Below are 13561 nucleotides of genomic sequence, written 5' to 3' on the forward strand. Positions count from 1 at the left end.
CAGTCCAGAACCAGCCAATATCCATATCATACACAGCCATTCCGGCTCACGGTTAAATCCATAACTAGCCACCCGGCTCACGGTTAAATCCATAACCAGTCGTTTCATTAACAATTACAGCCTTTCGGCCCATGGCATAACAAGCACTTCCACCATCATCCTTCGCATCTCACATAATCATCTTTGATCCTCATTGATCATTCATTTTTCCCTTGCTTCACTCGCAAGTTACCTCATTCACTAGCCCCTTTTTAATAGCTAGGCATGTCATAATGATTTAAGACATAAATGGTGAGATCGGAGGCTTAGAAGTATGAGATTTGGCTTTTAAAACTCAAAAATCAACTTTGGGATGAAAACAGGGCCACGCGTACGCGCACTCCACGCGCACGCGTGGATGGCCTCAAAAACTCATCGACGCGCAAGCGTCATGCACGCTAACGCGTGGATTAAAAATTTGCCAATCGATGCGCATGCGTCAACCACGCGTACGCGTGGGTGCTCTCGTGCCCCAGGCACAAAGCTGGCACGGTTCTGGCACAACTCTCTGGAAAATGGCTGAGCATTGGGTGCAGCACAATCGGCGCGCCCGCGCACATCACGCGCATGCGTGGATGGCATTTTCTGGAAGATCGGCGCATACGCCCCAAGTGCGCCTACGTGCAAGGGGTTATTCTGCTAAAGATTTTCTAAGTTAAAAGCTGCAGAATTTACAGATTTAAACCCCAATCTTCCAACGGACATAACTTCCTCATTTTAAATCGTTTTTCACCCATTCTTCGAACGGCATGGACATCCCGGATCCAATTCCATTTCTAAATAGACTTGACACAAAACAGAGATCCGTAGTCCAAGTTATATCCCACCAAAGTATGCCCAAAAACCATATTTTTCATAAAAACCACAAAGTGCCATTTTCAAAACAAGCCATTTCCAACTCTTTTCAAAATCAATCAAAACATGCCAGTTTCATCCCTTTTCTTTGAAATCAATCAAAATATATTAAATCCAACATCAAGCCTCCTCAACTCACACATTGAGATTTTACCACACTTTACAAAATCACTATCTCATCATTTTAACCCACTTCACCCAAGTGGCTCAAACTCAAACATATTAACATATCATATACTCTTCCTCATGCCAATTTCAACAACACCAATTCCAATAAATCATTATTGTACACAATCAACATCATACTCACCATCAACATGGTTCAACCCACAATTCAACCATAACCAATCATCAAGCATATATCACAACATGCATATTTCTCATACATCATACCACCAAGGCATCAATAATCATCATCACATATATGACCACATCATATATCTCAATCATTCAACAACATCAACCATTCAATGCCTATCTTAGGGCCTCTAGCCTAAGTATTTCCTACCACATTACATATTAGATACGGGAAATCGAAACCATACCTTAGCCGATTTCCCAAGCTCAACCGGAGCACTTCCAAACCACTTATCCACAAGCCCTCAAGATCTCAAAACTTCCAAGAACAGATTTTTCACCACCAAATCCCTTTTTCAAGCTTTTCAATATCACCAATCAAGCTCCAATATTCACACATACACAACCTAAGCTACAATAATCATACCCAAACACAACATCTCAATACCCAAACATCATAGAACAACAAATTACACTAGGGTTGAGAATCTTACCACACCCAAGGTCCAAGGAGACAAGATTAACCTTCTCCTTCAAGAGAGTTGGGTCCTATAACATCAAAGAGCCCAAAATCTCAACATTTTTGCTCATAAAACTCGAAAACAAGGCTGGAATTTCGAAGAGCAAAACGTAGCTTACCTCAAGATTAATTGTATGGGTTTTGTAGAGCTCTCCGCGGTGAACGCGTGGCTGCAAACGGAGCGGCAATCGGAGCTCTAGATCAAAAGTTATGGTGGTTTGAAGATCAAGTGAGAGAAAGAACTTGAGAGAGTGTTCTTCCCTCCATGGCCTCCATTTTCAGCATGTGAGTGTGTTTAGTGAGGAGAGAGAATGCTGAAAACTAGGGTTTTGGTTCAGTTATGTTGGGCCAAGGGCCCACTTTGGGTCCGATTGGTCCGGTTTGGCCCGTTCGGTCTAATCTTGGTCCGAATTCTATAAAATTGGTACCAAAATTCTCGTCTCAATCTCCTCTATCACATTTAGCCATAAAAATCACATTTTAGGCTTTCTAGAATAAATTCTCATTTATGGGTTAATTAGCCGTTAATTAACCGGGTTTTACAATAGTTCACAACCCACGATTTTGATAAACTTCACAATCAAGCAGAAAAATTCACAAACTAACAAACCCTAAAACTTAATTGACGAAAAATTAAGTAATCTAAAACAGCTTAGCATCATTAAATTCTCATTGAAACCAAAAGAGAAAGAGAGACGAGTCCATTGCAAAGAAAAACCCCAAAAACTTCGGTTCAAAAACTTTTACCTAGAAAATATAGAATTGGATTTTCTCGGGAAACAAACAACAAAGAAAAATATAGAGTTGAATATACCTGGGAAGTAGCAGAAGTTACTTTTTTAACTTTTGGATTATGAAAAGTCATAATCTATGTGTTTGGCACTATTTTAAAAAAAGCTTTTAACTTCCCGAAAAGTTAATTTGCAACTTTTTGAAGAAGTAGAAATATATGACTTCTTGCTTCTCGAGAAGTCATTCTACCACTTACTTAAAAAAATTAATTTTAAAACAAAATTTACTTTCCTTCTTGACTCTATGAAAAATACTGACTCTTCATCACCATTTTCACACAAGGTCTGCTAGAAGCACTGGCCTTCCACCATCATTCTCACGCAATGTTCCAAGTCTCACCATTTTTACGTAATGAAACATCTGATGGAAGTATTGATCCTCCACCACATTTTTAGATAATATTACATCTGAATAACTTACCGCATATATTCCTTCTAAATATTTTTTTATCATTTTATCACTATTTTTTATTATTAAATTTGTATTCAAGTGTGGTATGAAATTTCAGTTTTAATTTTATTTTTTTCATATGTAATTTTATAGCTTATTATTATTTTCATAGTTAATTATAACAAGTTCTTGACCTCAATAAAGGAGAAGAGAGTTCTAATAGAAATAAAAATAAAAAATAAAAAACAGCAATAAAATATACATTGACACACATTTTATATTTATTTTTTATTTTCACCTACCATATCATACATAATATTAGTGATTAGGTTATGTAAAATTAACATTCAATATTGAAAAGTATTTGTTATCATCGTTATTTTAATATTCATTCTCTTTTGTAAAAAAAAAAAATTATCTTTTGAGTTATTTATCCAAACGCTACAACTTTAAAATAAGTACTTTTATAACTAAAAATCCAAACACAAAATAACTTATTTATAAGCTGCTATTAATAAAAGTCCTTATGTTTTAAACTCCTTTTCCAAAAGAACTTATTTAAGTTATTTACCCAAACTGGCCTTAAAGCTTTAAACTTTTACTTCTCAAGAATGAAGATTCTTCTTCTCCATAGTTTATTCTTTCATATTTTCAGTCCTACCCTTTTCATTTTTATTTTACTTTGATAATAATTTTTAATTAATTATTTAAAATTAGAATTTAGAAATTATATCATGTTTTAGCGGAACCATATTTATATCATAAGTAATATCTAAATTAGTTGCCAAAAGTTTTTTAATTAGATATATATTTTAATTATCAATAAATTTTAGTTATTAAATTAATTTTCAAATTTTTATTAACAAATAAAAATACATTTTTTACTAATTTTATTTAAAAAATAAGAGATTACAAAGAAAAACAACTGTAAATATAGAAAATTACTTTGTAACTAATGATTTTATTAGAACAATTGATGAACTCAAATAACTTAAAGCACCACAGAGAATTAATAGTTATTTTGCTTTATATTTTGCCAAATAAAATATTGGGAGCCACTCAAATAAAAATATCTAAAACGTCTTTTTTTAAAGATGTTTTTTAGTAGTTAAAATTTAACATATATAATCGATTAAATCATGTTATTTTTGTCAAAATTAAGTTAGACAAATTGATTTAACCGAAAAAATGATGAATCAAATTTTGAACTGGTTTAAATTAATATTTTTTTATATAAAAAATAACTACAATACCCTTATTATAGAGAAGGATTAAAATATTCTTATATATATATATATATATATATATATATATATATATATATATATATTTTAATTTTAAATCCTAACCCTATGATAGAAAAATAGAGGACTAAAATTTTGGATTCTCAAAATTAATATATATATAATAGAAGTATTTTAGTCATTTTTCATAATAGGATATTGTAGTCATTTTTTATAAAAATAATATTAATTTATACCAGTTCAAAATTTGATTCACCATTTTTCGATCAAATCAATTTGTCTAGCCTAATTTTAACAAAAATAACACAATCTAATCGATTATCTGTGTTAAATTTTAATTATTAAAAAATATCTTTATAAAAAAGACGTTTTCAACGTCTTTATCTGAGTGGCTCCCTAAAATAATTTACTGTCACAAAATATTAATAATTAGCATGCTCATTTCATTAATTCCATTCAAACTATTCATTCATAGCTATATTAAATCAAACTTATGTCTTTTTTTATATGTATTGCACCGTAAAAAATCAATTTCAAAGTATTAGTATTTATGAATTAGTACTTCTCAAATATTATTGCTTCTTTCATTAAAATCATTCTTTATTATTGTTCTAGCATATATTACTTTTAAGTATACTAAAGGCACTATAAGAAAGATTGAAATAAGGAGGAAATCTTTCATATCTCATCTCCATTTAATTCTTTCTTTTGAAGTACTCAACAATAACAAACAAAAGTTTTTAGAAATGACATAAACTTCTGAACCAATATTTCATGTCCTATCTTCATTTAATTTTTTATCTTGAACCACTTGATAATAATAAGTGAGTGAAGCGGTAAAAGATGCAAAACAATAAATATAGATATAGGTAAAAGTAGATTGTTAAGTAATGACTACACCTATCCTTTAATATGTTGAGACAGTCACGATCCATTTAGTATAGTTCATTATAACTTGCTCGTGATAAAACGTATGCAACTGGAAATTATTTGGCAAACTATCACTATGTGTTATGTCTTTTTAAGAGAAAGAGATTGTACAATTTCTTTTCAAATCCATAGAAGTATATAACCATAAAAATATAGCATAATGAATAAAATATTTTACACCAAGTTAAATAAAAATTCTTACAACACAAATAATGCATATGAACATAAAAATAAAAGATAAATACTACAAATGAACAAGCAATGCCATGCATGGTCTTTCTTGGACAATGCAACTTGAACCAATATTTGACATTGGTGGTAACACTCATACACACTTAATAAACCCCAATGAACAAAGACATAGTATTCCATTAAAACTAACTCTAAATAGCACCCAACCCCTAAAACTTTAAGTCCTAAGTCCTACCAGGCTTATTTGGTAGCAAAGCACGACTATTACAACTTTCTAAGTAATCTATCAGAAGAAAAATAAAGTTTCTTCATATACATGGATAGATCTAATTTTAACATGATTAACATAAAAAACCCGATGAAGCATGTTTCTTGTGTCTTCAATGGAGTTATATCGAACAAAAAATACTGAGAGTACGCAATGACTTGAGCCCCAACCAGTTGTAGGTGCCTCTCTATAACTTGAATAACATCATGATCAACCATAATAGCTGGCACGTACAATGTACCTATTCTATTATATGTAAATAGTTGTGACCAATTAACACCTTTATCAATGTCACTTACCTGCCATATAATTGAATTGTATGAATAGAATTGTGATTATTTGATGCCAAACATAGACATCCATCTCTAACCAAAAGGCAACCACAATGAGACATAACTTCAGGAGGGACATAAATTTGCCCAAAAGTCAATGTCATCAATGAGAAAGATATAATATATGATTGATCACCGTCTTCACGGTCAGCAAGCCAATACACAACACCGTTGGCTACAAGGTAGCGTTTGTTTTTAGAGACAGGACACGGAAACATGGACAACACTTGTTTAAAAAATGTTTGGAAGCAGAGACAAGGACACTGGACATATTGTCTCCGAGACAATTTTTTATACTTTTGTGTCCACTCTTTTACGAAGGACAATGATGGACACGAAATTTGGAAGAGTGGACACAGACTTTTTTTATAAATTTTATTTTTCTTTTATCCATGAATATTTTTTATTATTCCACTATTACCCTTCTTATTTTTTCTATTGCGTTGTTCTCACAGAGGTACTTTCTTCTTCCTGTTCTTTCTATATCTTTTTCTTTTTCAGGTACTCTCTCCTTTCTGTAGAAACTTTTATTGGGATAGATAATTCTTTTTTATCGTTTTTACTTCAATATCATTTTAACCTTATATTATATTATTTGATTTGTACTAAAAATAATAATAAAAATATTTAATCTTAAAATTTTTAAAAGATAAATATTATCAAAAGTAAAATTGGTCTTTTAAAATGCTAAAAAATAATTTATAAATTGTAATTGATTTTATATAATTTAAAAAAATCATTTTTTTGATAAAAAAAATAATTTTTTAAATAAAAATAAATTTTTATGTGCAAAAACTATTTTTTTCATGTAAAAATAGATTTTTTTAAACTAATTTTTTATTTAAAATTAATTTGGCTTATTAACCTAAATAAAATTTTTTATTAATCAAACTCAGCTTTATTTTTTTTGTTAATATTAACCATATGTATTCCTACATATTAATAATAAATTTAAAAATAAAATAATTATATTTATAAATTTTATTTTAATATAAATACTAATATATTTTTTCATTAAAATTTTTTGCCTCTTCAAGTATTTTTTTAAGTTCTGTCTATACTCCTATGTATTCTCATTTTTTATTAAATTAATTTGTATTTGATGTAGAAAATTTGGAATCACAGGATTATTTTAGTCATTTTATATAATATTTTAGTCTTGTCCATGTGTATCCAAACATAATACTAGACATTACATTAGTGTCTTGTCCATTGTATCCAAACACAATACACAAAGAATAATTTTTAGTGTCTCCGTCCTATTGTCTCCGTCTCAGTGTCATATTTTGTCATGTCTCTAAAAACAAACGCAGCCCAACACACGAAGGATCCAACCGTTGCACATATAAAGGACATGAAATCCTAACATGCCAGTTCCTAGTGAAACTTGTATACATAGATAAAGTGTAAGCAGTGCTATCGGGTTCATCTTCAAAAATATGCAAAATTGCATAATGAACACTATTCGAAAAGTGCGCAAAGGCATAAGTAAAGGAACCCTCACAAGAACTAAATTGCAAAGGATCATCTAGTACCCGAGAAATTTGAATAAGTGGATTCTAAATCACTAAGTGGCTTCTTCTTCCAAGAGAGGAGTAACGAATACAGAAGACTCACATCTCAACTCCAATAAGCTGAAACTAACCGTGTTGGGTTAAAAGAAAAGGCAAGTTCAGGTAGCCAGTTTTTCCAGTAACGACATCAATCTTCATGATCCAATCCACCGACGTGATTATAGGAGATGCAAACCCAAAATGAATGAACAGTGATCAGCCACGCCTTTTCCATATCTTTAAGATTTGATTGAGAAAGTCAAATGAAGTTATCCTTTGCCTCCAATAACGGCAAGTAGCACTGAAATTAACGATGGTTAGAACATCACATAAATAGAGGATTTCATTTATAACCTCATCAGGGAGTTGTGGAACCTCTACTTCTATGGGAGGTATATCACTCATATTTGATCTCACGATGTAAGAGAAATTTAAAAGGAAGAATATAAAGTATAAGATGGAGTATTTGACAAACTCCAAACAATACCTTGTGTTGACCAATGCTCATTAAACTCCATTTATAAAATGTTAAGGGGTCATTGAAAGCCAACTACCTTCCTAACATGCAATAAATTTCACAAGTTTTAGGTATTTCATGGTTTAGTTAACATTTAGTGCATAACGAGCTTGTAAAATACTAAACAATGAAAGAGTTGGAATGGATAAATAAAGCTGATTTTTTAGGGAGCAAGAATCAACTTACTATGTTAATTATTTATAATAAAATTATATTTTCAGAATATTTTTTATAAAACTCCTCTTAAAGAGTTTAGAATTGTAAACAGATGATAATTATAAATTTGGATAAAGTATATTTTTGGTTTCTGAAATTTGTTTAAAGTTTAAGGAATACTCTAAGTTTTACTTTGTTTTAATTATATCCTACAAATTTTTAATTTTGAATTAAATATATCGTTGTTCACAGTAAAATTGTATGAAAGATAATTTACACAAGTATTAATCATTAAATTATTATTATTGTTATTCAAAGCTATGTTGTGTCCAATAATTTATATAATATAGAAAAATAAAATTATAAATAAAGAATTGTAAAATTGTGTAAAAAATACTCAGGAAGAGTACATTTAATTGAAAGTGAAAACTTCTCCTAAAATAAAATTGAAACAAAATAAACTTTGATGAATATTTTTAAAACTTTTAACTATTATTGAAACGCAAAAAATGTAACTATTGTATAAATTCTTTATAATCTTATCTTTGTTATTTATTTAATTATTTTTAATATATAATTAAACAATTTTTTTTAAAATAACTGTTCATAATGATTTAAATATTTTTTAAAATAGCTATCATAACTAAAAATTAAGATAAAAAATATATGGTATAAGCTAATTTACTCAAATATTAATCATTAAATTATTATATATTTTAAAAATAGGAGTAAATTAGAATTTTTAATCATTTTTTATAATTTGCATATGATGTGATTATATTATTATTTTAATTTCAAACAAATATGCCTTTGAAAAACATTTTTGGTAATTTTTTTATAATTTTGTTCTATTATACTATATAAATTATTGGACATAAGATAAATTTAAATAATAATAATAATAATAATAATAATAATAATAATAATAATAATAATAATAATAATAATAATAATATTGTAACTTAATTATTTTCATAAACATGTTTAAATGAAATTTTTTTTCAAAAGACTAATATTTATAAAAATACTTATGTCAAATTGTTAACAATTTACATGTTTTCTTAGAAAATAAACATTAATGCTTGACAATAACATTTACTTTTTTTAGGATATTATTAACTCTAAGTAGCAAACCAATAGATAGGTGGAAGCCATACTTCTTGTGCATGAAGTAGTTGTGTTAACAAATAAGACTACTTTAAAATATGAATTGTGAGATGATGGTTTCCATCAATCAATAGGTTACTTTACTAACCATGGTTGGTTAGTAAATTAGTTAAATTTTCCTTTAAAAAAAACATCACATTGATGGCTAAGTTTTGAATTCTAAAATATTATTTTAAATATATTAAACTTCGCTTATTCAATATTATTTTAAATATATTAAATTTAGCTACTTTGTTTATAATAATAGCATTTTGTGTAAAAAAATTGAAAATAACTTTGCAGTAAATTTCAATTCTAAATTAACAAAGGCTATAATTTTACTTTAGTTATTTCAATCTAAAATTTTTAGTATTATACTATCAGATAAATATTGAATTATTCAAATATTAATATTGTTGACATCTAAATGTATGTAGTTTGTGAATTTATTCTTGTGCTATATTTGAATTCAGCCATTACTTTTTATCTGTATTTTTTAGCATGCTTATTGCTTAGAAAGACCCCTATTTTTTTAAGTTTTTATCTTTTTATTTTTTCTTCATCATACTTTACTTCGTAGAGATATTCACAAACAAAAATAATTTTAAATAATTAAAAATAAATACCCATAAACAAAATAGTTGATATTTAACCCAACTCAACAAAAAATAATTCTTAACAATTTCATTATTTTAGTAGTTTTTATATAACTTTTTTGGTAGTTGTTTTGAATAAATTATTCAAAATCAAATAAAAGATATATTAACATGAGATTCACGAAATAACTGTACTCATTAATAAGTTATTATGTACCAAAAATTTTTCTACTTTTTTAATCTCATTAATTATAATTATTGTTTTCGTAACCATTTTTTATATGTCATATTTTATCAAACTTAGCTTGGGTTGAAGTAATTTATGTCATTAGCTAATTATAAATTTTTCAGTTCAGATTTTTTTTACCTATTTATTCATTTATCACAGGAACTAAAATTTTAAAAGAAAATAAATGAATAAATAAATAAATAAATAAGTTAATATGATGAGCAAATTTTAAAAAATCAATAGAAGAATACTCGTAATTCACAATATCAGATAACTACAAAAAAAAGAGACTACACAAAGATAATAACAAAAAATTTTAATCCTTTATAAAAGAGACCATTTTTTTAAAAATAATATTTATTTAACTTATTTTGTGCACTGTAATAAACTAAACTATGTAAAAGAGACAGTTCTTTAATTTACATATAGAGTCAATATGAAAAAATAAAATAACACAAGAAAGAAGAAAGAAAAATAGATGATATCCTAATTAAATATTTGAGAAAGAATTTGAATGATATGACAAGAGTTAGAAATTGAAGGCGTGACGGTGAATAGTTGAAAATTCACGCGGAGTAGGTTATATTAGGTTATAAGGGTTAATTTAAAAATTTTTATAAAATTTTAGGGTTGAAATAATTTTGTCAATAAAAAATTATTTTTTAATGTCTACAATTAGTTTTATTTTTTTGTATTTAAATGTGTAAGTGTTCTTAATATTTATGGATATAAATGATAATTTATTTATTCTAATAATAATAATAATTTGTGGATATGAGATTTAATCTTAACTCTCATCTAAGTGATCTACCAGAACCTGTATTGATCATGTGAATTTAAAATTAAATTTTAAATAAACTAAACTATGTAATAAACTATTGGGCCCAAGAAAAAAAAATAACATATGTAAATTAACAAATACCTTTTGGCCTATCTAAATTAAATGCACATGATAAACTAATGGGAATGAATTTTCCTTTAGAATCCAGGAGAATGAAAGAGTGTTGTTCCTCTCTCTTTACTCTTTAGTGAGCAAGGCAAACTAAACATTAGAAAACAAAGAGTTTCAACAGAAGTACAAAAGAAGAATCTACACCAGATCATCTATCCAAGATCCTTCGGAAGAACAAAGCAAGGTTTGCACCATCCATATGAAATGTTTCTATCTCTCTAACTTTTAACTGTCTCTCTTAACACAAAAAGAAACTCAAAGAAATTCCTTTTTTTATTAATTTTCTATACTCAAACAATATTTTGTACTAAGATAAAAAATCGTTGGTCTATTCTTCAGTGCTGAGAACGCAGTTAGCAATATCATAAAATTTAATGGCGGTGCATGTAGACAGGAATGATGCCAACAGGTAAAAATCTGAATCCTTATCAGAGAAGGGTCAAATTAGGTGAATGAACCTTGGATGGTACATGTATCGTAATCAAATTTTGTGTTGCAAGATCGTAACCTAGGGAGTTTAGCATCTTTAATTTGATTCTTGTTGGGTCACTGTCTAATTTTTAGGATTATTATTGGCGTATATTATCTTTTTATTTGTTCTTTGCTCCCTTAATTAATTTATATAGTGGTTGACTGGTTGTTGTTGTAGTATTTAAAAAAAGAAAAACTATTAAGTGTCCTTGTAGTATTTTGGCTCTTAAGTTTTGTCCTATTGATTATTTTTTTTGACTTTTTGAGAAATTTTAATTAGAACGGAAAGATCAATAATATAAGGCATCCAGATCTTATTAAAATGATTTTAAGTAATTAAAAATATATACCAATCAAAGAATAGTTAATTTTAAGATGACTATTTACTTAAGTCAGCACAAGTCCATTTCTTACGCTACAAATAATCGAAGTATGACTAACTTATGATGGTGTTTTTATATGCTCTCAGGAGGTTTTTGGTAATCCAACAACACTAGATCCAAGGAAAAGAAGTAACTCTAAGGTTTCAACTATATCACGGGAAGGTAAGTAAATATATATAATATTATGTCATGTATCGTAAATAGCATGTGAGTTGCAGCATTTAATTTGAACTGTAACATGTAATATAGGGAGACAGAGCTCTACCACCATATTTTGAAGTAATTTATGGGCATGAATTAGGGTCGTCATGCTACGCAATTGATGAGTGGGATAATTGCTTAGTGTTGGATATAGAAAGTAAAAATAAACAGAAGGCTATAACTAAGGGTTCATTCGAGCTGATTAGGAATTTTTATTTTGTCGGGAAAGGGAATACTATACAGTTTACCTATGCGGGTTTTGGGATATTTTTCATTTCACTTTTCGATGAAATGAACCAACCAATTAAAATTTTTCCTGAAAAAAACTTTTATGTGGGGGACCGATTGGACCAAAACACATTGAACAATGTCAAAAGAGCATTTCATCTAGATTACAGCAGCAACAATGACTCTTCCTCACCTGATGTTATGATACTATCCGGGTCTGAACCATCCGAGCTTCAAGACTCATCAGATAAGGATGAAGATTCAACAATGGAGGGTAATAACCCTAACAATCCAATAATTATGTCTGATGAAACCAATTTAATTATTGAGTTGAGCGAAGACAGTTCTGAAAGAGAAGAAATAGCTGACCATAGGTAATGTGACACTTAATTTATGTATTTATCCATAAATTTTATTTCTAGATAACATTGAGATAAATTTTAGGATGGAGAGTAACAATTTAAACTATCATCAAGTAGGTACAATCCAGAGGTTTTCTATAGAAAGAGATTGACAAGTACTGACGTGACCGGAAGTAGATTGGTAAGTTCATTATAAATAATTTATATCAATTTTATGCAAACATATCAAATTTTGATTATCCATTTACAATACATAATCTTAATAATTTCTCCCAAAACACTAACAATGCTTCATTTTTTGTAGTACCTGGGTGCTAGTTTTGCTGCACATCTCACTCCATTTGGACATGGTTCTATTTGGCAGATCGCTGGTCCATCATCTAGCGGAGACAACAATGTCTTTTTTTTCATTTACTCAAAAGTCAAGGAAGAAATACAGAGTGAAAATTCGGGGTGGATTGGGTCAACTGTTGTCAAACTTATAACTTGAAGAAAAATGACAATTCAAAGATCTTAAAGCTTGTGGGTGATTGGGATCCTAAAATTTACATTCACCATATTTTGAACTCATGAATTGTATTGTTAATATTATACTGTTTTCAATGTCTATGTTATTATGAAGTGACAAAATTTGTATGTATAAGCTTCATCCAAAATTTGCTGGTCTTTCTGAGTATAGAGAACTTCATGGATTGGATGGCATAGCGGATGCTACTGCTGCTGATCTTTACATTATAACATGATGCAAAATTTGTTTACCTATTTATAATTTACATATTCACTATATATTGAAAAATGGATTCAGCAATAATTAGATAAAATATAGTAAATACACCATTCATTATATTCAAAAAAATAGTATTTTCGTATACAGTCACAATGAAAATAGAATTATTATTATAAAATAT

This window comes from Arachis stenosperma, chromosome 7 (genome assembly GCF_014773155.1).
Source record: "Arachis stenosperma cultivar V10309 chromosome 7, arast.V10309.gnm1.PFL2, whole genome shotgun sequence".
In the NCBI taxonomy this organism is placed as follows: Eukaryota; Viridiplantae; Streptophyta; class Magnoliopsida; order Fabales; family Fabaceae; genus Arachis; species Arachis stenosperma.